The sequence below is a fragment of the Podarcis raffonei genome, chromosome 3, assembly GCF_027172205.1.
Source record: "Podarcis raffonei isolate rPodRaf1 chromosome 3, rPodRaf1.pri, whole genome shotgun sequence".
Taxonomy (NCBI): domain Eukaryota; kingdom Metazoa; phylum Chordata; class Lepidosauria; order Squamata; family Lacertidae; genus Podarcis; species Podarcis raffonei.
In genome coordinates, this window is record NC_070604.1 from 80009007 (window position 1) to 80035117 (window position 26111).

The window sequence follows — 26111 nt, forward strand, 5'->3', positions numbered from 1 at the left end:
CCTGAATCTGGATGAAATCAAAATAAATGCTTCTAGCCCTGACTTTACATGATGTGACCCTGCTTCTTGAGACTTCTGCCTGATGTGACCATACCACATATGCATGGTTCCAGTTGAACTAAGCTACTTGGTAGTAAGACAAAGAAGGAGATTCCGACCAAACACTAGGAATAACTTTCTGATCGTAAGAGCTGTTCAACAGTGGAATGGACTTCCTCAGAAGATGGTGGACTCTTTCATTGGAGGTTTTAAAGCAGAGTTTGAACGGCCATCCATCATGGATGTTTTAGTTGAGATTCCTGCATTGCAGGGGGTTGGACTAGAGGACCCTTCCAACTCTACAATTCTATGATTCAATGTTTTGCTGAATGCTTCTAGTCAGGCATTTTCAGTACACTTCAACAAACTAATTTGTCATGTGACCCTGCCCACTGGTGAGCATGCTGAGATTTCCTCCCAACTTTGAAACCTCAGAGGTGGTCTGTGTCATCTACCAGCAATCCCTGCCACCTCCTCAGGTCCAGTGTTGGGAGAAAGACTGGCCATTGTTTGGTATTTGTATGGCCAAGGTATCTGAAGGTCCATATATTATACAGGGCCAACTCAGCTTCCACTCGTCCTTCCTGCTATTTGGAAGGCTTGGACTGAGGAGGAGCATTGGTCACTATTGGACTAAAGGTGCATAGGATACCTTCAGGCAGCCGGGCCTTTACCCTCACCCCCCACCTCCACCCCCAGCCTTTCAGGCACACAGGTTGGGAATAGCTGGGTTAACGTACTGAATATTTTTGCCTTTATAAGTGCAAGTGCTTGCGACTGAGTCTTACTGCTGCTTGAATTGCTGCAGCTTTTGAAAATATGAGAAACTTATAATTGCCCCGGTTTTCTAATCAAATTACTTTGGATCATAAAACATATTGAAATTACTTTTTTTAAAAAAAGCCTGACAAGCAAGAGAGTAAGAAAGGAAGTGTAATTAGCTGTACTACATAGAAATTATCTCTGTATCCTGAAAATGGTTATTTTTCTATAAAATCTTTATTCCATTGTCAAAAATAGTTGACTTGGAAGTTTTAGAATAAAATTGAACAGAAAATATGTGGATATAAAAGAAAACTAACTGAAATAACCTAACCAAGTACACATTTTACTTAGGTGAATGAAATAAGAATTTACTTGCTCTAGCAGGGAGGCAAAACACAACCATTGTGGCTGGTAGCCATTGATAGTCTAATCCTCTTTTTATAGCCATCCAAATTGGTGGCCACCTTTAAATTCCTTTGCTTAACCATAAAACCTTATAGTGCGTTTTTTCTAAATTCATACAGAATCGGTAGCCCAAAATGTCACAGTGTTCCTCTCAGTTCTCATTCACCCTCTCCTTCTTCTGAAGTATCATAGAATAATCGAATTGTAGAGTTGGAAGGGACCTTGTTGTTGTTGTTGTTTAGTCGTTTAGTTGTGTCCGACTCTTCGTGACCCCATGGACCAGAGCACGCCAGGCACCTCTGTCCTCCACTACCTCCCGCAGTTTGGTCAGACTCATGTTTGTGGCTTCGAGAACACTATCCTACCATCTCATCCTCTGTCGCCCCCTTCTCCTTGTGCCCTCCAACTTTCCCAGCATCAGTGTCTTCTCCAGGGAGTCTTCTCTTCTCATGAGGTGGCCAAAGTACTGGAGCCTCAGCTTCACGATCTGTCCTTCCAGTGAGCACTCAGGGCTGATTTCATTAAGAATGGATGCGTTTGATCTTCTTGCAGTCCATGGGACTCTCAAGAGTCTTCTCCAGCACCATAATTCAAAAGCATCAATTCTTCGGCGATCAGCCTTCTTTATGGTCCAGCTCTCACTTCCATACATCACTACTGGGAAAACCATGGCTTTAACTATACGGACCTTTGTTGGCAAGGTGACGTCTCTACTTCTCAAGATGCTGTCTAGGCCTGTCATTGCCCTTCTCCCAAGAAGGAGGCGTCTTTTAATTTCGTGGCTGCTGTCACCATCTGCAGTGATCATGGAGCCCAAGAAAGTAAAATCTCTCACTGCCTCCATTTCTTCCCCTTCTATTTGCCAGGAGGTGATGGGACCAGTGGCCATGATCTTCGTTTTTTTGATGTTGAGCCTCAGACCATATTTTGCGCTCTCCTCTTTCACCCTCATTAAAAGGTTCTTTAATTCCTCCTCACTTTCTGCCATCAAGGTTGTGTCATCTGCATATCTGAGGTTGTTGATATTTCTTCCGGCAATCTTAATTCCAGTTTGGGATTCATCCAGCCCAGCCTTTCGCATGATGTATTCTGCGTATAAATTAAATAAGCAGGGAGACAAAATACAGCCTTGTCGTACGCCTTTCCCAATTTTGAACCAATCAGTTGTTCCATATCCAGTTCTAACTGTAGCTTCTTGTCCCACATAGAGATTTCTCAGGAGACAGATGAGGTGATCAGGCACTCCCATTTCTTTAAGAACTTGCCATAGTTTGCTGTGGTCGACACAGTCAAAGGCTTTTGCATAGTCGATGAAGCAGAAGTAGATGTCTTTCTGGAACTCTCTAGCTTTCTCCATAATCCAGCGCATGTTTGCAATTTGGTCTCTGGTTCCTCTGCCTCTTCTACATCCAGCTTGCACTTCTGGGAGTTCTCGATCCACATACTGTTTGAGCCTTCCTTGTAGAATTTTAAGCATAACCTTGCTAGCGTGTGAAATGAGTGCAATTGTGCGGTAGTTGGAGCATTCTTTGGCACTGCCCTTCTTTGGGATTGGGATGTAGACTGATCTTCTCCAATCTTCTGGCCACTGCTGAGTTTTCCAAATTTGCTGGCATATTGAGTGTAGCACCTTAACAGCATCATCTTTTAAAATTTTAAATAGTTCAGCTGGAATACCATCACTTCCACTGGCCTTGTTATTTGCAGTGCTTTCTAAGGCCCATTTGGAAGGGACCTATGCGTTATCTAATCCAACCCACTGCAGTGCAGGAATCTCAGCTAAAGCATCCGTGACAGATGGCCACCCAACCTCTGCTTAAAAACCTGCAGGGGATTCCACAACCTCCCGAGGAAGACTGTTCCACTGTCAAACAGCTCTTACTATCATAAAGTTTTTCTGTATGTTTAGTTGGAATCTCCTTTTTTGTAACTTGAAGCCATTGGTTCAAATCCTACCCTCCAGAGCAGGAGAAAACAAGATTGTTCCCTCTTCCATGTGACAGCCCTTGAGATATTTAAGATGGCTTTCATATCTCCTCTCAGTCTCCTCTTTTCCAGGCTAAACATACCCAGCTCCTTCAACCATTTCTCATAAGGCTTGATCATCTTGGTTGCCTTCCTCTGCACACGTTCCAGCTTGTCAATATCCTTCTTAAATTGTGGTTCCCAGAATTGGACACAGTATTCCAGGTGTGGTCTGACCAAGGCAGAATAGAGTGCTACTATTACTTCCTTTGATCTGGACACTATACTTTTGTTGATGCAGCCTAGAATAGCATTAGCTTTTTTTTTGCTGCTGCATCACACTGTTGACTCAATGGCTTCCATTGACCTAAGTGGAAAGTTTTATGGAAATTGAATGTTGATTAGTTGATCCACATTATTTATTTACGTATTTCTGCATATTACATATTATGGTCCTTACATATTACATATTATGGGCCTTCATCCAAACATTCTACAGTAGTGTACAATAAGCATGAATGGATTGATACACAATATAAATACATTAAAAACATAGAGCCAGCCTCATAACAAAACAATGTTGTGGAACTACCTTCCCTCTGAGCTTAGACGAACACCAGCATTATTGGTATTTTGGTGCTTATTAAAAATATAATTGTACTCTCAGGCTTTTGTTGAGTTGGCTGTGGTTTGTAATCCTGCCAAGCTTTATTAGCTGCATCCTAGTTGTATTACATTTTTAATTTTTGATGTTATATATTTTGAACACTGTCTTGAAACGTGACATAAAAGTCTATTTAAAAATGTTTTAATAAAAAACTATAAAGTAGGACTAAAGCAGAATGTTATATTCACTCTATGTTTATCCGCCCTTCTCTCTCCCACTCCTATCCCCTTGAGGTTCCTCAGAGCCCTAATATACTCTTACTTCAGATCATACTGGGTGGGGCTGTTACTATAAGAGCTTAGACAACCTTTTCATCACTGGGCGACTCCTCTGGGGCTACATCTCCTGAGGGCAAAACTTCACTTTGAGGGGTGCCACAACTTCTTTTCCCAGAAAGCATTTTGAAGAAAGCTGTAGCACTGCAATATCTATGCTTGAAAACAAGCATTGTGTGTTTTTTAAGCATGCAAAAGTGAAGGTTTAGAGATCTAATTTTGTTATGCTTAATTGTACTGAAGTTTTTATTTAATTGAGAAAGGTTAGAGGTATTGGAATGAGTAATATCATTGTTACCCATTGTATGAATACTTTTTCGCTATATTGAAGAACGCTAGTGAGAGGCTACTAATGAGAGAATGTAAGGAAATATGAAAACAAACTGAGAACATATGTCTTTTGCTTAGTGGTTTGAACCATATTAGGACATATTGATTAAGCATGATCTGTTAAAATGTACTGAGCATAGAACAATGAAACTGAAAGAAAATAACGGTGGTGTCCAACACAGATATTAAATACTTCTCATACTGTTCTTTAGTTGTTTTACTAAATCATTTCTGACAAGTTAAGCTAAGGAATGGATTATTGTCTGTCCTCCTAGTCATTATTATAAAATACTTTTTCTTATGAAAGTTTAAGTGGCTGGAAGGTATGCAGAAAAAATGACCTTCATTCAGTGCTGCCCATTGAAATCTTATGGCATTACAGTGGTACCTCGGGTTACATACGCTTCAGGTTACAGATTCCGCTAACCCAGAAATAGTACCTCGGGTTAAGAACTTTGCTTCAGGATGAGAACAAAAATCGTGCTCCGGCGGCGCGGCGGCAGCAGGAGGCCCCATTAGTTAAAGTGGTGCTTCAGGTTAAGAACAGTTTCAGGTTAAGAACGGACCTCCAGAACGAATTAAGTACTTAACCCGAGGTACCACTGTACTCAGATTTTCAAAGTCTGAAATTATTTAATTCATTTAGAAAATGATATTTGGTTTGCTAGAACACTCTGATGTTGAAGAGAATATGTTTGGTTTTATATATGGTATGTTTAGTGAAGACATCTGGAGAGAGGGGAATATGAGGTGTGGGGTGCGTTTGCTGGATGTTACTACAATGTAGTAAGCTCTGGAGAATGTTGTCCCAGTTTGCTGAGAAGACTTCTCACTATGCATGCAGGTACCTTTATGCACATTTCACATAATTGCCATTCTGATGGATCAAATTACAAGCATACTACCCCCAAAGAAAATATGTCTTAGTTGAATATTACAAGCTGTACCAGAAAATTACTTCCAAATATGGGATCCAATAGGCCAGGGGAACTTTGAGTAGAATCAAAGCAAGATAAGGAGTTGCTTTACCTATTTCCCCTAATAATCTCAGTTACTACTAAGGACAGTAGCAATAGTCCAACATTGACATTTATTGCATTGCTGTGAAACTGAAAATAATAGTCCAAATTTCTGTTTCTTTTTTTTTGTAGGTCTAGCAGCAGTGGAGACAATGATTCAAAGAAAGCAACCTATTCTATGACCTTGACAAATCTGTTCCGTTCTGAACATTGTTTTTGAACTTTGGATGGTCTCTTGCAACAGCTATGCTTCCCTGACTTTTTGGCAAAATTCTGCAATCTGGATGGATTCCTCAGCAAAAAAATGTTAATTTCACACTTATATGGCCTTTTCTTCTATGATGGTAAGTTGCTTTACTTAACTATTAGTGGTATTGGGGTTTTCCATTTTAGTGTACAGATTCTGGGAATTTTGCCAGAGAAAACCAGAGGGTGTTCTCTTTTCTGCTCTGAGAATATCAAACACACACTTTTGTTGACAAAATAGAGTTATCTTTTAAGCAAATGTGCTCCACTTACACTAAATTACAATAGGATTTATTACGACAGCTTTTACTTAGTTGCTCCCCCCAAAGAAAATAGAACCAGAACATATTACATAATATCATTAACTTAAACATCACTGTTTTATTTAAATCACTGCAGTTCCATGTTCAATCAGTTCATGTCATCAGATAGAAGATACATCAGATATCATAATGTTCATTGATACCAGCTGTTTAGGTCACTATTGATTTAGCGAGTTGCTGCCTTTAGCATGTTGCCCAAGAGAAGAACATAATCAGAAATGAGAACTTTCATCTTTGGACATGGAGATAACCAATAACTCTATTTCAATAGGGAAGTCATGCATTATCTCTATGGTGATAAATTCCGTGCCTGCTAGAATGCATTCACATATTTACATTTCGGTTATGAACACATTTCAGCTGTACTTTCCATGAAGTTGGTAGTCAGCTTACACCTGCTATTGCTAGTCTTGCAGAAAAAGAAAAGACACACATCCGCTATGTTGATCTCAGAGTGCATGAACTTGAACAATATCTGCCAGACCTGGCAAGGTTATTGAATTATAGTTACTTGGTAGACTTACAATAAGGGGCTACATGTTTCACTATTGGTTCATTATTTGTTTTTCATGTTTCACTTTTTACAAAAGCTTTTCCCAGCATGGTGCCTTTGTGGGACTTCAGCTCCCTTCATCCCAGACCATGCTAGCCAGTGCAGCTTGGGAGGTCATTGAGTAGGAGAAGGCTGTTTTACATCAATAACACTGCTGTATTTGAAGCAGCTACTGTCAAATGATTAGAACAAAATATATCACTAATGGTTTAGCTTATAGTTACCCTTTCTGTGTTGTATCAGAGATGTTTCTGTTCGGATAATGCTCTGGTGTAGACTGTGCACTGATGATGATAGGACATGGGAGTTGAATCTCTAAGGTCCAAATCCAATCTAACACAGAGTTTTGTGCATATTTCCCTCAGCTTTTTCTTTCTACCGAGAGTTACCTTAAGAGTGTGCAGGCTTGAGTGATGAAACAGTGGGATGTAGGAACAGGTTTCATAATTGTTTCACCCTTGAACAATGTAGGGTTGTTGTTGTTGTGTAAAGTGAGTTTTATAGAAGAAGTGGGCTTCTTCTCTTTCCTTACTCTTCGTATAAAACAATGTGGGGCAATTCCTGACTTTTGGAAATTGTTTTAGGACCATGTTTATAGTTCATTGCTATGTTTAAAAATAGTATGAACTTGCATTTTACTATAAGATAACATCTGTACTGCCCGATAAATATCTAGAACAATAAACACATGAAGGATGAAGTTCTGACTACACAAAGCATAAAGTTTCAGCTGAATCATCTTTCTTTGTTGGTGAAGGATTTAGTAAATTACAGTTGTTTTATGAAGGGGTTTAAAACTGGGTTTTCAAGAAATGGAGTATGATGAGTCAAATGCTACAGTCTTAGGCTGGGGCTCCGGGGGTATCTAGTCCAAGCTGGTGACCTCTGTATGTTTTGGATCATAATTCCCATCATCTCTGACCATTAGCCATTCTAGCTGGGACTGTTGGGAGTTGCAGTTGAAAACATCTGGAGTATACTAGGTATAGGAAGTTCAGCTGATGACACCGCTGTTGTGTTTTATTGCAGTTACTTGCTGTAAATGGGAACTTGCATATAATATCCATAACAATCAGCCTACGACCCTTTTTTCTGCATATACCTGAGAATGGAAAGTTGTCAATGCTTGGTACCTTTCTGATTGGCCAGTCCCCCCACTGTGATATTTCTGACACTACTGTTTTGCTATAACCTTGAAAACGCAAATTTATAAATGCTGTTATAACAGAAAAACTCATTTCTTTTCAAATTTCTTCATATCTTTGTTCTAAGATAGCTTTGTAACTTATGGAGAGCTGAAAAGGAAATACTGTACAGAGATCATTGGCACTGTAAAATGTGACAGATTTTAACAAGCATGTTTTTTTGAATGCATGAGCTTAGAATACAAAAAGTGCCTCAAAATATTGCAGCAAAGTTATATGTATGGGATATTTTTTTGACCAGCTGTTCTTATGAGCCAGCTGAAGGCAGAAAAGGCTTATTTTCAAGTATCCTTGTTTTGTAAGACTTGTTTTCAAGTATCCTTTCCCTCATGGGCTAGTAATCATAACTGTGTTTAAGATAATCATCCATCAAATCAAGTAGCCACATTCTGCTAAGGCAGTCTTGCACTTAATTAATAATGTTTATATTGTGAGTTCCATGCCATATATAGTATAATTTTTTTCACTGTTTGGAAGCTTCTGCCATTTAACTGTCTAGGATTGAGGTCATAGATTTTATAGGTTTTAAATATTTTGCTTCTTTTTATAATGTGGTTATTCTCACAATAATTCCTTATTTTATATTTGCTTCTTGGCAGTATATCACACAGAATGAAATTTTATCTATCTTTTCTTAGTGGAGAAAATTCCTTGCCATATCTTGTTCCTCCCTGAACCAGGGCATGCCTAGAACTTGAAACAATGAATGAGGTAGTCTCACTATTATTTGGCAGGTTGGGGTATGGGGTTTGGTGGTTTTCTTGCACATTTCAAAAACTAAATAAGCGTTCATAATACAGTGGTACCTCAGTTTACGAACTTAAGCCATTCCGGAAGTCCATTCTTCAACTGAGCTGTGCTTTCCCTAATGAGGCCTTCCGCCACCAGTGCCCTTCCACCATTTGGATTCCGTTCTTAGACCAAGGCAAAATTCTCAAACCAGGACACTACTTCTGGTTTTGCAGAGTTCGTAAACTGAATCGATCGTAAACAGGACTGTTCTTAAACCGAGGTACCACTGTACATGTCAAAATGCTAGGAACATGAAAGAGAACAGTATATTGCTGGGTACGGGCATAAGGTACTGGTAGAGATGTTGTCAAACAGCAGTCAGTCCAGCATTTGGAATTGCAGTGGAAGTACTAGTGAGGAAATGAGGGCTGTATTTTTCCACAAGTGGTCTGAGAGGTGAACAAATGAGATTTCTTAAGGTGAGGTGTGGGGCGATAAATATTTGGGTTCGAAAATAATTAAAACGTTAACTGGGGGGAAATGTTTGCAGTGACATGTGCTCAGAAATGAAGCTCATATGAAGCTGCTATCTTATTTCTCACCTTAAACTGCCATTCAGGATAAATTTATCCTGAATAATAATATATAATAATATATAAATTTATCCATTAAGGATAAATTAGATGGGGAAGACCATGCATGCCAGTCTGAAATCCTTGAAGCAAGAATGGAATACAAATGTAATACATAAAATAACAAATAGGTACATTTCTTATGCAATAAATAAAGGTGTAGGAAAATACAATTGTACCCAACTTCCCTATAAAAAGTGTTCATGTTTAAGAAGTTTAAATAAACTGTTTTGTTTACTCTTGATTTTCATCCTAGTTCAGAGTGCTGCCTCTACTTTTCTTCAGGCAGGCAAACAGGAATGAGTTTGAGTTCCACAGTAAGCATTCTCTCTTGATGTCTCAAACAACAATGGAGATAACTTTAAATGGGCCAGCTGGCTCCTTTTCCCAAGAACTTTCTCTCTTTCCTGTGTGCCATGCCATGAATCCCTAATTTCCCAAACTTTTTTTCAAAGCTGGCAGCCCTTGTAAACTACAAATCTAATCACTAGCTTAGTTTTTATATGTGGCATTGTTTATTTCACTTAACACATTTATGTACTCTTTTCATTAATGGTTTTAGTGTGCTTTACAGACATTACAAAAGCAAGCAAGACAACAATAAACACATACAAAACTTCTTATTTGTACAATTGCTACATTATCGTGTAAGTGGAATCGAATTTACTGCATGGTTATGCTTGCATGTAGGGAGTAAAAATTCTTCTTCTTTATTTTTACTCCCTACCTGCAAGCATAACCATGCAGTGAATTTGAAATAGAAACAGGCTCATTGAATATGGCCAATACTTTTCTGGCTGAAAATTAACTCGTCTCTGGAAGTCCATCAGTGCTGTTAATTAATCAGCTGGTTGACCAATGAAGCACCCCAGTGCGCACAGGAAGAGATCATTCTGTACCACCTTCCTTTGCTGGCGAACAGAGCAGGGTATAAAGTCCAGGAAACACATTTCATTCCCCTGTTGGGTAGGAAAAGAATGAATAGCACGGAAACTTGCTTTGCCAGAATCTGTTTTGTGCTGTTCTTAATTGCATTATCAGATTTGTATACCTGATACCTTAAAACTAGCTTTCTCTTGATGAGTGGGTTATACAATATTTTGAAAACAATGTTATGAATGTTCCAATCAACCTTGCCCTGCACAACCAGTGTAACTTGTTGGTAGTTCAAAAATGCTTATCTGTCCATTAATATGAAATTATTTCAAATACCATCTCCTGTAATGCATCTGTAAATGTAGCTGTTTACATGCTTTTGATATCATCTATTTGCATAAAGGCAGTGTTAATATGTACTGAAAAGAAAGTTTATCTTATTAAAGTGGCCAAAAGTGTCAGAATTGAAAGTAACATTTACATTTAAGATTTTAGACAGAAGGAGTTTAAAGATGGATGAGGAGATTGAGCCATTCAGAAGACGAATCATTTCCTTTCATTGAGGTGGAAAGCAGAGACCTTAGTTTACCTTTTATGGTGATAATTCAGCCAGTGACCCAAATGTGTTATAAGCAGCTACTTTTCCTTCGTTTTCTCTCTTTTAAGAATCCCAGTTTCTTTCCAGGTTCCTAATCCCAACCAAAGTGTGCAGTGGGCATTTGCTTCACAAAATTGGGTGTCCTACGTAGCAGCGAGAAGGAAGAGTGGCCAAAGCAAGAGTTTTAAAAACAGAATCTGAGTCATCCTTGCACTTTTCAATCCAAATGCACATAGATGAATCTGACATGCATTAAAAAGAAGTTTGCCATGAGGAACTTGGTTGTTTGTGAATTATTTCTTCAGGACGGATTCTGTTACAATATAATTCAGTGCTGAAGCATTAAGAGCTGAGGTTAATGTACTTTGAAAAATACTATCCACTCACAGTGGCGTAGCGTGGGGGGTGCAGGGGGGGCCGGCCGCACCGGGCACAACATCTGGGGGTTAGGGTTAGGGGGCGCAAGTCCACGGGTTAGGGGGCGCAAATCCACGGGTTAGGGGGGGCAAATTACTTGCCTTGCCCCGGGTGCTGACAACCCACGCTACGCCACTGTCCACTCAGCTGTACAGTAGCAAACATTGAGAGAAGCTCTTACCATGCATGTAGAAGTTTACTAGTGTTAGACTAGGAGTGGAAAGATCCCCATTCAGCCTTGGAGCTTACTCAGTTACTTCGGTTAGTCACTGCTTCTCAGCTTAAACGTCCTCCCCAAGCTTGCTTGGAGACAGTGGGATGTATACTGCCTTGGGCTCCTTGGATAAAAGGAAAGATACAAAGGTGACAAATAAAATAATTTCATATAGTAAAACTTATGGCATTATAAAATCCGCTTTGACTCTGATATGATCACCTGAGAAGGAAAGACATTGCTTGTCAGTGTTGTTACTACAATAGTATTATTTTATAAACCATGCTGCAAATATTTGCAATGCTGATCTCTTGTATGGTAGGCTAGTTTCTTCACTCTCACATACCCCTCTCTCACCTCAGTCCAAACAAGCAAGAGACAGGACTCTCCTTCCTTATATTTTCTAAGTAGAGGTTGGATGGCCATCTGTCATGGAAGCTTTAGGGGAGTTTCCTGCATTACAGGGGGTTGGACTAGATGACCCTTGGGATACCTCCCAACACTACAATTCTATGATTCTAGGATACATTCCAGCTGGGCAAAAGCACTCAAAGAAATTACAAAGTAGGGATGGCAAGACTGTGTGGCTTGGGAGGCTAGGTGGCCTGGGGAGAGTCAAAAGGTCCAGTTAGGGAGACCAGGAGAGCTGAATTTGGCCCCCAGGACTGACCTTCACATTCCTGCTGTAGATAGACTATCCTCTTCATTGCTGCAAGAACCTTAAAGCTGGTATATCATCAAAGTACAGCATTATTTGTCTTCAGCCTCACTCAGGGTTGCTAAATGTGGTTCAGGTAACAGAAATGCATCAAGTGTGAAGGAGAATACAATAGGCATACTCCCTAGCTTGAGCCTCTGGGTGTTTAGGGAAATGTTTCTTTCTTTGACACTTTGTGTGTTGTGAGAAACTGCAGCTGAACACCTGTATACCTAGGCTGCCTCATAAACTGCGAAGCAGCTGTCAAAAAGAGGTGTGCACATAAAATCCTCCTTTCACACAATCTCTGGCTGCCTCCTCCAAAGAGGTGAGGGAGGAAGGAACAATGAATTGTCTAAAAAGGGAGCCATTCAGTTGCCATTTTTATATTCAGAATGAAGTTAATTATTTCTCAGAATGGTGATTTTCCATATTAGTATTTGCCATTGTTAATGAAACAGAGCATGAAATATATGAAAGTGGTGCTTCCTTTGAACATGCCCCTATGTAATTCATATTGCCAAAGTCAGTTCTATGGCATTTCACTTCCATCTTCTTCCCCTGCAAATATTATCTATGATATTTTAATGGCATTGAGGCCAGGATCAGTTCACCCTTCTACACACCCCATGTTGATGGAAGGGGTATACTAGGTTCGGACTGCCCCAAACACATTCCATGGAAGTCGGCCAGTGTTGGACCTCTCTGTTGTGCAAGCCAAGCAAGCAAGGTCTCACTGGGCAACCAGGGCACAGATTGCAACCAGGCAGATACCGAACCCAAACTTGGGAGTGCCATGGCCAATTCCCCTCAGGCCCCTTATTGGGGACCATCTGTACTATGTTGAGCTTTCTCAAGGAAGCAGCCTTATATAGGCTTCCCCTCCCTTTTGCAAGGTCTCATGGGATAGCCTTTTCCCATGAGCCCATTGCACGGGCCAGATACTGAGCAAAACCTTGACCAGTATTTTGCTGCAATCTATGGGCCCCAGCACTGCCAGGTAACAGTGCCCCACACTTATTGGGCATAGAACGAGGCTTACAGTAAAGCTGTTCTTCAGCTACCATTTACCGTACACCTGGCTTCTTCTCTAAACTAACCTGTGTAGGCCAGAAGACTTGGGACAGAAGCAGGATATCATTTCATCTTCTGTTAGGGTGCTGAGAATGCAAGAAGTAGAACGAGTATCTTCTGCCTTTCCCCCTTTCCTTAGTTTATGTGGAGTAGCTAGGGAGGTGGTGAATTGCAAGAGGGGTTCACACTTCTTAACCTCTCCAAAACCCTGCAGGAGAAGAAAGTGCCCTGCTTTCCAAAGATGGTTTGCACAGTGCTTCTCCTTTCTTAAAATGGGACCCATTTTCTCCATTGCATTCTTTGAAATTAATTGATAACTTTGGGAGAGGAGGTTGCAACTGGCAAGGTAGTTAATGGCAGGGATCCAATGACTATTTCATGTTGCAGAATAAGGATCTTTCACCAATTCATCCTGATTGCATTGTAACTGATTGCATTGTAAGATTCAGTTCCTCATGCTCTGTCGGCAGCTATCAGTCAAGTTTGATTTTTGCATAGGCTACACAGCATTTTTGCACAGCATTTTTTCTGCTTATGCTGTAGGTTTCTCCCTTTCTGCCCTCCTTTTCCATTCTCTTTTTTCCATTCTCTCTCAAAAATGTGAATATGAGCATTTAAGAAAATGTATACTTAAATTCAAGTTAATAGCTGTAGGCTGTTAATACTCAATTTTGGATTATCAAGTTAATGGCTTTGCCTATGAAGCAACTTGTGACAGCCACTTCAGGTTGCTGAGAGAGAGAGCCCACTACTAATCTCTATCTCTGTCATTAAAAATAATGAACATTTTTACGTCTTTCGTTTAAGTATGAAAATAAATTTTGGCGCTGTGAAGCTATGTAGTGTTCAAATTCTGGAACGGGGGAAATTATTATATACTGCAGGTCTATAAGTACTGGTGCTGCAAGGCAGTGTTTCTTAGACTGTTTGACCCTGAGCCACACTCTGTCTTCTGGATCCTCCCCCAACCAGCTCTAGTCTGCTGTTTGTAGAGTGCAGATATCTCCATGCATATCTGTGTTTGTGTTGCTGCTGCTCTGCATGCAAATCTGAAGAAAATGACCAAGGGCTGTTAAATAACTTGTGTACTGCCCTTCACTGCCATCAACCACTTATCTGGTGATGGATATAAAAATGTTGTTAATGGCAGTGAAGTGAAGGCTTTGATCCTTGGATCACTTCCACCCTCAAGACTGGCTTGCCTGGTGGGGTGAGCTGCAGCAATAGCCTCTTATTAGCTTTCCGAGAGAGTGAAGGGAAAGGGAAAGGTGATAGCAAGGTTGGGGCTCCATGGCACCCTGGTGGGCCCATCGGCAATTTGGTGTCTTTAGTTAATAGGAAGGTGTGTATAATACCTGCTTCAAACTGAGAATTTTGAGGAAAATCCCTTTGCTTGTCCACAGTTGTAATACTTCTATGATGGTAAAGCTTGATTACAACCCTTCCCCCAAAAACCCATTTCTGTCCATTTTTTAAAATCCCATACCAACAGGACTGATGTCAGTTTAAGTTTCTCGCTTTTTTGAATCTTCGCTTCCCGCCGCATTGCTGCATACATTTGTAAAATTTTAAGAAATTATCACATGAAAACCCAGTCGTGTTTGCATGCATGTTTCCCCTAATAGTTGTATTTTGCCTAGTATATGCATTTTCGCAAACAATTTTCACTGAATAGATTGTGTCTGGTTGTTTTCAATTATACACACACTTTCCGTGCACTTTCTCCGCTCTTTGTCTGGGGAGCTCCATTGCAAAATTTAGAGAACTGTGAATCTCGAAGGAAACCTGCATTTTGGTTTGTGGCTCGGTTCAGGAAATGTGAACCTGTTACAACCACATTAAAATGTGAACCAAATGACTTTCTCCTCCATCCCTACCGCCAATATAACCATGAAAGCACAGGTGGCATGAAAGGGCCTTGAAAGGAATGAGATGTTTATGTGTCTCTTATATACCAATCCAGTCCTCCATGTCATCTTCTTGTGCTCCAGATCATGAGTAACATACATGGTAGAAAGAGATAGAGGGATGGAAGAGGATATGGGAGGTTTGCAAGGGCTTCTCATACCATGCAATGCCCTCCTGGTGCTGTGTGCTAGCATTGGCATGAAGAACAGGAAACTAGGACTGCTTGCATTAGCAATCAACTGGATTTTAAATGTAATTGATAAAATGTAATTGATAAACCTCTTTAGCAGAAACAGCAACGAGCCACCCACAATTCTGCCATTTCTAAGAATTAAACAATTTGCACTCTGACATCTGTGAAGGTGTGCCATTGAAAGATAAACCGCAATAACCCTTGCAATACGGCAGCTAGCAGCTGATTACAAAAAGAAGGGAAATGAAAGCAAATCTCCCAATTCCATGTTGCTAATTCCAAGCATTCAGATTCTGTTCCCCAATCTAAAATATAGCACCTTCAGATTCTTGTTCTTGCTTCTAAAGTTGTAGATATAAAAGGCACAGTTTATGCCAGGATACCAATTCATGTGAGAAGAATTAAATTTGTTTAGGGTTCTGGTTGATTAAAAGTATACAATCAACAGGCAAGATTTCAGGACCTCAAGGGTATTATTTATACATGGGTTTTACAGCTATACTTTCTTATCAGCGGTAAGATAAACATGAATGCTTTATAGCTTCATGGTGCCAGTTTACCCTCACTTAATCAATATAACAGTTATAGACTGTAACATGATTGTAACTAGACTTCAAATACATAAACAGGAAACTGGATGTGGTTCCTGGAATATGGGAGTAACACAGCATCCAGGTACAAAAAATTCTAGCACTTCATCAGTTACTTATTTTCTCTATGAAAAAACCTTGCAAACAAAAATGATTTTGAATGCAGTCCATGAAATATACTGAAGGCAGATGCAGTGTTCAGTATTGAAACACTTGATTTAACTATATAAATTAGTTCACCCTTTACAAGACTTACCAAAAAAGGGGGTTAAATAATATTTTAGGGGGTCATAATAGCACGAAGTACAAGGAACACTTAATTTTTAGTTTGAAGCATATTTCTGAGATATGTTAGTAATCTTCATATTCCTGTAACCCTGGGGAAAAGGTAGGGCACATGTGGCTTTTTTCACCATTTTTTGTGATTGTCAGCTATCCTTGGTGATTCTCTAGCTGACAATGGGCTTTTAAAGCTCATTTTGAGCTTAGGGAGAGGGACTTACCCCCTGTTGCCCAATGCTTATGACCAGATCAGGCTTCTTAGCCTCTTTCTTCTGATATCCAGTAGATAATGTTAGGATATCTACAGATTTCCATTATAGTCAGTGGAATGAATTCCGCCAGAAAAGTATGCTGAATATTTATTACCCCTGTTATTAATTTAGTATCCCAGCACTCTTTTAAGTAGTCTTGATGCTTTGTGGAATTGATTTTGTATGGCTCTTCATCACATGTCCAATTTTATTTGGAAACAAAAATTAATATAAGAGAAATCCATAGGCCACAAGTAAGGGAAACTGCTTCCAGAAAGCTAATATAATATCAGAAGATCCCTGCTAGGTCAGACCAAAGGCCCATCTAGTCCACCATTATTTTATCACAGTGGGATACCTGTGGGAATCCCATAAGTGGGACATTTGGTAGGGGAAGAAGTTAAGCACCCAGAGATTCTGATTCCATCATAAAAGAGCAGTGCCCTGATTTTAAAAAGCATTCAACTGACACAAAGGGAGGTTTCTGGGATATTGTTAAAAAAAATGGGGTGAAGGCAAAGGAAGGAGGAAGAACAAGAATGAATGTTTGAAAATTACATTCCTAAGTGAATTATTAATGCCAGTTGTGATGCCATAGAAGCCTATTGAACACTGAGACGATTAACCCTACAAGCTTAAGGATTGAACTGTTATGTTTCTAGCAGTCTCCCCCACAGTCCTAAAGGCTCAAGATTTGTGGCTGGGATGTGTTTCATTATTTCCTTTTAAGAAATTAAAAACTTTCTGTTATACTGCTTTCAATATTCAACAGTTGCGCATCAAGGTCCCCAAGACACCCCCCCAAAGAAAAACACAATTGACACTTAATTTTTGTTTAAGGTTTTTGGCATAATTTTGGCCACAACTTTATTCAAATTACAGCAATGTGAGTGGTTGCTTAGGCATTGGTAGCACTAACTGACCCCGCACGGGGACAGCTCTGACATTTGCACTCCCCACGAAGTCAGCAAGGGTAAGTCACCTGGGGAGAGAGACGGGACTGGGAACCATGCCTCACCTCTCCCCAGAAGGCTCCCAGGGGCTTGCGTGGCACTAGCCCCTTGCCAGGGGGTTTCGGACAAAAGCATGGGGAGCCCCTGGGTTCCTTTAATGGAAAACCCTTGAAGCAGCAGCAGCATTTTGGAGGGACAGGCACAGCCGAATCCATACCCCTCCACCACCAGCAGCATTTTGGAGGGGCAGGCACAGCCGAATCCATACCCCTCCACCAACCAATTCCAAGACCAATGCCTAACCACAAACCTTACAAGTTGTGACGATTTGCTACGCAGTAGGCAAAAACCAAGTGGCACACACTAATCAGCCAAATGGACAAAATTCCTACCAGGCCCCTGCCCCAAAGCAGACGACCCCATGACAGGCATAGCAAGGTCAAGCAAACAGCCTAAAATTTGGGAAGCGAGGGCGGGTGATCCGAAGTAAGCAGCGAAAAGAGGAAGTTCCTCGCTGCGAGCATTGTATTTAACAAATAGGGCTGTCAATCAACAAATGGCAACATCTAGATTTCCCCAGTAACAGCCCGCCCCTGCTTAAAGGATGGCCAAACCATTTGCCTAGTAACAGTGAGGTGTCTTGTCAGCCCCGCCCGCAACCTGTGCTCTCCATGAGGGAGAACACACTTTCCAGTAAGAGGAGCTTTAAGTAGGCATGTCAGAGAATTGTGATGGAAATGGAAACCGTCAATGTAAAAGATTCCTACATTGCAAAGGGTGGGACTAGATGACCCTTGTGGTCATTTCCAATTCTCTTTTTTTTTTTAATATAATTTTTTATTAATTTTCCAACACATATTGAATAACAATACAAGACAATACAAAAACAAACACACATATAAACATGTATAATTTCTTAACCTTCTTTTCCTTAAACCTTCTTTCAACGACTTCCCCATACCTCCTTTTTCTGCATCCTTGTTTTAAATTTTTTCAGCAACCTCTAATTTTATTTACTTATGGCACTTCCTTTAAATCCTTTTTCCCATATCCAATTGTTTATCGCTGCAATTCTATTTTGCATTACTCAAAACATTTTAGCACTCATTAATTTTACAACAGTTCTTAAGGTAAACTTTAAATTTCTTCCAGTCTTCTTCCACCGTCTCTTTCCCTTGGTCTCGGATTCTGCCGGTCATCTCAGCCAGTCCCATGTAGTCGATCACCTTCGTCTGCCATTCTTCCAGTGTGGGTAGTTCTTGTGTCTTCCAGTACTTTGCTAAAAGTACTCTTGCTGCTGTTGTCGCATACATAAAAAACATCCTATCTTTCTTTGACACCAATTGGCCTACCATGCCCAAGAGAAAGGCCTCTGGTTTCTTCACAAAAGTGCATTTAAGCACCTTTTTCATTTCATTATAGATCCTTTCCCAGAAAGCCTTAATCTTTGGGCATGTCCACCAAAGGTGATAAAAAGTACCTTCAGTTTCATTACATTTCCAGCATTTGTTATTGGGCAAATGGTAAATTTTTGCAAGCTTGACTGGGGTCATGTACCACCTATAAATCATTTTCATAATATTCTCTCTTAAGGCATTACATGCCGTAAACTTTATACCGGTGGTCCATAACTGTTCCCAGTCTGCAAACATAATGTCATGTCCAATGTCCTGTGCCCATTTAATCATAGCTGATTTAACCATCTCATCCTGTGTATTCCATTTCAACAGCAAGTTATACATTCTTGACAGATTCTTAGTACTGGGTTCCAAGAGCTCTGTTTCTAATTTCGACCTTTCCACCTGAAAGCCAATTTTCCTGTCCTGTTTAAAAACTTCATTTATCTGGTAATAATGGAGCCAATCTCTTACTTTGGACTTCAATTTCTCATAACTTTGCAATTTAACTTTTCCCTCCTCATACTCTATAATTTCCCAATATTTCGGCCATTTAGATTCCATGTTTAATTTTTTCACTTCCTTAGCTTCCATCGGTGACAACCACCTGGGTGTTTTGTTTTCCAACAAGTCTTTATATCTAATCCATACATTATATAGGGCTTTTCTAACAATATGATTTTTGAAACCTTGGTGGATCTTGACCTTGTCGTACCATATATATGCATGCCAGCCAAATCTATTATTAAACCCTTCCAAGTCCAAAATGTCTGTATTTTCAAGAAGCAGCCAATTTTTCAGCCAGCAAAAAGCCGCTGATTCATAGTACAGTTTTAAGTCCGGCAGGGCAAACCCCCCTCTTTCTTTTGCGTCAGTTAGTATCTTAAATTTTATTCTGGGCTTTTTGCCCTGCCAGACAAATCTAGATATATCTTTTTGCCACCTCTTGAAACAATCCATTTTGTCCACAATCTGCAATGTTTGAAACAAAAATAACATTCTCGGCAAGACATTCATCTTAATAACAGCAATTCGGCCTAACAAGGAAAGTCTCAAACTTGACCATATTTCTAAATCTTTTTTCACTTCTGCCCAACATTTCTCGTAGTTATCTTTAAATAGATTCACATTCTTAGATGTCAGATTTATCCCCAGGTATTTCACCTTCTTTGCTATCAATAGACCAGTATCATTCTGGAATTTCTCTCTTTCTGCACTTGTTAAATTTTTATCCAATACTTTCGTTTTCTGTTTATTCAGCTTAAAGCCTGCTACTTGACCAAATACTTGTATTAACTCTAAAACTCTTCTCGTACTAGTGTCTGGCTCTTGTAAAGTTAAAACTAGGTCATCTGCAAATGCTCTCAGTTTGTACTGTTTAGCTCCGACCTGAACCCCTTTAACCAGCTGGTCCCCTCTAATCATGTTTAATAAAACCTCCAGGACTGATATAAAAAGCAATGGGGATATTGGGCACCCCTGTCGTGTCCCTTTTTCAATAGCAAATTCTTCTGTAACCACATTATTTACAATCAACTTTGCTTTTTGTTCAGAATAAATCGCACTTATACCATTCTCAAAACCTTGGCCTACCCCCATCCCTTGGAGATTCTTTTTCATAAAACTCCAAGATATATTGTCAAAGGCTTTCTCCGCGTCCACAAATATTAATACTGCCTTAGTGTTAATATTAACTTCCAGTAACTCCATAATGTCTATTATATTTCTCACATTCTCTGACAAGTGTCTTCCTGGAAGAAAGCCCGCTTGGTCTTTATGAATCTCCCCCACCAAAACTCTTTTCAATCTTTTTGCTAAAATGTCTGCAAAAATTTTGTAATCCACATTGAGTAATGATATAGGGCGGTAGTTCTTGACCTGGTTCTTCTCAGTCTCTGACTTTGGTATAAGTGTGATATAAGCTTCTTTCCACGATTCAGGTGCCTTTTTCCCCTCTAAAATTTCATTACAGACCTCCTTCAACGGTTGTATAAGCCATTCTTTCAAAGCTTTGTAGTATCTGGAGGTTAGTCCATCAGGTCCTGGAGATTTTCCCAATTGCATACTTTGAATGGCTCCCTCAATCTCTTGATCAGTAATCTTCTGGTTTAAAATCGTTTTACTTTGTTCAGAGATTTTTTGTAATCCATATTTTTAAAGAAATTCCTCTATTTCTTTTTCGTTCACCGGCCCTTGTGCATAAAGTCTCCTGAAATAACTCTGAAAACAGTTTCTAATCTCATTTGGTTTATAAATGTTCTTTCCTTCCACTTCTAGGTTTGTAACTGTATTCTGTTTTTGTCTCTTCTTCAGTTGCCATGCCAGAAGTTTCCCACATTTATCAGCCGATTCAAATGACCTTTGTCTCATTTGTTTTATTTTCCATTCTATCTCTTGGTTCATCAAGTCCATATATTGTCTCTGAAAAAACTTAATTTCTCTCAAAATTTCATGCATTTCCAATTCTCCAGTTCTATGAGTCTCCAATTCTATGACTAATAGGTCCCATGGGAATCAATTGATCTCTGGAGATTAATCCAGAAAAAGCAATATGCATTCACTGTAGTAGTTGTTTTCAGTTTGTAGATGATACTTGGCAACACAGCATTTTCATTACGGTACTTGTCAAGGAGCATGGAGTACCATTACTTCTTCCTTCTTTTCCTGATGTATGTAGGGTGTTGCGGGCCCAGGCGCAGCGGAGCCAAGGATGGAAGGGGACTGAATACATTTATATACCCAAGTTACCAATGACAACTTGTTGAATTAAGTCACTTTGAGGGCTACCATCAGCTTTTTATTCACCCCAGAAAATAGGTTACGAAAAGATTGCATTTTAAAAATATACTGGTAATTGCAGGTAAGCAGAGAGGTTCATCCAAGTTTACTGTGCTTATCAGTAATTTATAGGAAGTGTATGGTGGTTGATGTGCCATAATTGTATAGTTATGAATGAAGTTATTCTGGCATTTATTATGACACACTGTGCCAGGGACAAAATGTTTCTGTTCTGCAATTACTTGGCTTAAATTTTCTTTGGTTCTTTTGTTTTTGGGTGTGTGTGTGTTTGCAATTGCTTCTGAATATTTGCATGACTAGATATCAGATTTTAAGAACTGGCTTGCATAGTAAATTACACAGTAATTCAATTTTTTTAAAAAACATTAGTTCAGTAGCCAATGTAGAACTGTTTTAGCATGTAAGGGAAGCAGGAAATTTCTGCTGTAACATAAATTTCTGCCAATTTCTTGCCTCCATAGGGTTCCCAGGTTCTTTTTAAAGAAAGAGGCAATCCATTGTTGATTTTTATTAGCTCATTAACCTTTTGTAGATTCCATCCTCCGCTAATGCTGAAAAGGATTTTTTCTTTATTTAGAGAAATTTACCATTTCCTGCTGGCAGCAATGCTAGAAGAGATGTGAAGAGTACATGAATCCAAGGGTTGTTTCCATAATAATAAATAAAAGTTTATTGATTTGTTCAAATGCAGCCATTGTCTGAACATGGAAGTACCATGTAGCTGTCATAGGTAGTAGTGAATATTTTAAAGCCATTTAAGTCAGTGGCCACCATCACATCTTGTGGCAATGAGTTCCATGAGCTAATTATCCATAGACTCTAAATCTTACTACAAAACTTCAAACTTTGATGAAGTTCGGCTTATTGACATTTTGCATAATAATTGATGGAATGGAACTGATGTACAAAGTTGGATTTTACTGCTTAGAGAGGTGAAAAATAATTTATGATGTTCAAAATTAAAGATTTTAATTTGATCCTTTTTTTTCCTTTGAGCTTTTTTGCTTGGCAATTAATATTTTAAATGTTCAGCACATATTAATGAAGGGTTTCCCCATGGTGCAAATAGAAGAAACCTACCATTGGGACCATAGGACAGGGGTGGAAGGATAGAGTTAGAGGAACAAGATGCTGAGCTAGACTAGTCTTTGGTCTGATCCAGCTTGGGCTATTTTTATGTTTTAAATTGTGGCATTAGAAGTAGCTTTCCAAGTGAAATAATCAGCTTTGCAGTTGGTATGCAGAAGTATCCGCACTGCTCGATCCTCATGTGCAATCCTTTCTGTGTGTGCTGAATTCTTGTAGTTCTTTGATCTGGCTTTTTAGTTACTGCATTTGCAGATTTCTCCAGAGCCTTTACCTCCTCCTTTCCTCTTCCCATTTCTCTTATCAGCAAATGTGCTGTGCATTTTGGAATCTGTTTCTGCATGCTGAATGTACTGTGGCTTATCAAAAAGGGGAAAGCCATATGCCTCAAGACATTGGATGATTGGTAAAATGTGCTTAAATGCAAAAAATAAAATTAAAAAGAAGTCATGGAAAGGTTCATATTCAAGGCTTTTATAGCTCATTAGAGGGCATTTTATCCGCTTCAGCAAAAACAACAACAGGCAATTGCTTAGTGAAGATTTGTATAAGGTAAATAAATTATCTTAATTCTCTAAAAAGGGATCCCTAATTCAGTATTGTATTGTAAGAAAGCTCAGATTTAACCCAGTTTCACAATTCTAGCACTCTCAAAAGCTCTTAACACAGCTAAAAAATGTTGACTCTGAGTCTCTCAGAGAAAAGAGAGAAAGTCTTCATATGGAAAGGAGAGTTGGGGAAATTTGCACGAAGCAGAATTCTTTGGAAAGATAAACACCTTTGAGTTCTTATTGATTCCAGGTGGGATGCACCTCCTTTCTCCTTTTCGAAATGACTTATGTTCACATGCTGGATTGTCCCTATCTTACTTTGCCTACAGTTCATAGTGTTGTGAGTTGGGGCAGTGGGGTTTAGCTATAGGCCTGAGTCCCTTCTAATTTCTTGATCTGACAAGGATTAAATTGCTGGAACATCCAGGGCAGCCTACCTATGGGTTGCGAAGGAAGTGGCTCTCTGCCAGAGGACGAATGGGTGCCCCCCATACCTCAGCTGTCTGGTACTTAGAAGAAAAAAAGCTAAAGTTGAGGTGTGTGATCTAGAAGCAGGAAGCAAGCTGGGCAGCTGAGAGACAGAACCATGGCTGATTTGTGCTGGGATCCAAGGCAGTGGCAGGCTTTGGGCTTTCAAATTTCAGTGGTGCTCTGTGCATTGCCAAGATTCACCCCTCCCCAATCTCTCGCCTTCCATTCTACATCATTGTTATGGTGCCTTCTCATCTCGGTGCCCAGTGCAGGGGAACTGGTCATACTCTCCTAAATCTATCTCTGTCCAAGGCTATGGCTATGGGAGAAGCAAGACCTTTTTGAGATGTCAACACTGACCCCTCCATCATAGGCTCAGGTTGTATATATGTGTAAATAAACCATATATCATAAAGACACCACAGTCTCTGCTGTCCCTCAGAACCCTGAGTAAGTGCCAGGAAATCCTGGAATCTCACAAAGCTCAGAGTTTGTGCAACAATAGTAACTGCTCTTTGTCCCTTCATTCATCCACCTCAAGTTCATGAGGCTGTGAAGCAGCATTGGCAGAACCATACATGTTGATTACATGCAGTATATTTAATTGCTTTAGGACATATTTCAATTTAGAACTTAAGTAGTGACTATATTAAAGCTGTGAACTTCACTGCATGTAAAGCCATAAGGAGCAGGTGACACATGCTTTTCAGGAGATATTTATGTTAATTAAAAAGAGAATATACAACACAGTTAAAAGGTCAGGCAGTCTGCAAACAAGATAAATTGTTGAGAACATATGTTAAAATGGGAGGAAGCAAGGGGTAAACAAAAGATCTCCATGGATTAGTTCAAAAAACACCTTGGCAACAAAGAGACCTGATACAATTAGGTGAACATATCCTCTGTAAAACTCTAACTGTTCCTGCTTAGGGGCAATGAGATAGGAAATAACATTGCCTCATTGCACAGCACTCATCTGTAGCCAAAGCCAGATCTTTATCTCTGCCCTTTCCTCCCTCTAGTTTAGCAGGTTTACACAAGAAGATGATGATATTAGATTTGTGTGTGCATGTTTTTAATTCTGTTCTACTTAAATAATATACAAAACCTGATAAGAATGAAAATCATTAATGCTTTTTTAAAAAAGTCAATAGGCTAAGCTTTACTTTTTTTTCTAATTCAAAGCAATTTCCACCCTGCCAACAAATAAAGAAACCAGGGCAGGCTGATATTACTGTTCCAGTGGTATAATACTTATCATTAAAATATATTTAAATTAAATACTATTATTTTAATTGCTTTTATTGTAACCTGCCTGGAAAGATTTTATTTTGAAAGGTGGGTCAAAACACAAAGAATTACTTATCTTTCAACAAGAAAATCCTACACTATTTTTTTTTTTTTATATGTGAGCTGGATTCATGTAATTGGACCTTGTGAGGTGCGTGTTGGGGTTGGTTTTTGTTTGTTCTGCTTTTATCTCCAAACAGCTAGATAATGATCTGCTTTGATGATCTGGTGCTGAGTTGGCAAATAATCTTTGTGTGTAGTGTTGGTATGGGAGGGTGAATGATACCTATTCTGTTTCACTACAGCTGCAGAACTGGCAAACATATGGAAAGCAGTAGTAAGCCTAATGAAGCTCTTCAAATGTCTTATGCTTTGCTAGCGTTCTGCTGTAGAACTTCCCAGTGTGCCAGCCAGCTCAAAAACTCATTGTTTGATGTGGAGTTGCAAAGGCATTCTAAAAATTGCATTTGCGATCATTTAGAATTGTAGTTAAATTGAACACTCAGTGAAATCAGAAGTAACGTTATGAGATTGGGAGGTGGACAGAAGAAAGTTAATGGAACACTCCTACATTTTGTTAGGGACCATTTCAATCCCTGCAGGGGCATACAACTGGGATGTGTCCTGCCGTTCTATGCAATCTTAAGAATAGCCTTGCTATATCAAGCCAATGACCCATCTAGTTCCCACAGCATTCTGTTCTCATAGTGGCCAATAAGATGTCCATGGGACACTCATAAGCAGGGCCTGAGCATAACAGCATACTCCCCTCCTACATTTTCCAGCAACTGATATTCAGAAGCATAATGCCACCAATAGTGGAGGCAGAATATAGCCACTGTGGCTAGTAGCTGCTGATAGGCTAATCCTATTTTAAAGCCATTCAAGTGGGTAGCCATCACTGCCTCTTGTGGAAACAAGTTAAACTATGGCATTTGCTCCCACAAGAGGCAGGCATGGCCACCGATTTGTATGCAGTTAACGTAGTTGGGTAGTTAGCAAAGATGGGCTTTGCTGTTGATATAAGAATTGGAGAACCCAGATGTATATTTTATTTTTTTTATTTTAATAATGTTTCATATAACCTTTTAGAATGTATTAGGCTTGATTTTTGTGTGTTCTTTATTTGTGAGTCTCCCCTGTCCAACGTTGCATCCTGTCTCTCTTTATCTACTCCTGAGAGTGGTACAAATGGCAGGAAGCTTTAGCAACAGAGTGTAAAACAACTATCCTTGAAGCTATCTGGGATCCATGAAGAGGATTTTATGATGCTCTTCCCTCACTGAAGTCTAAGTTGCCAGGGTAACA

At 39.5% G+C, this 26111-nt stretch overlaps 1 protein-coding gene across 1 annotated transcript in view; it reads left to right on the top strand.

Moving 5' to 3' along the window:
* CHRM3 (cholinergic receptor muscarinic 3) overlaps positions 1-26111 on the top strand; it is a 222103-nt gene that overhangs the window by 46826 nt on the left and 149166 nt on the right. Inside the window, exon 2 of the mRNA XM_053382623.1 lies at positions 5598-5809. The gene's annotated coding sequence lies outside the window, so the exon portion shown is untranslated. The remainder of the gene's footprint in view (positions 1-5597; positions 5810-26111) is intronic.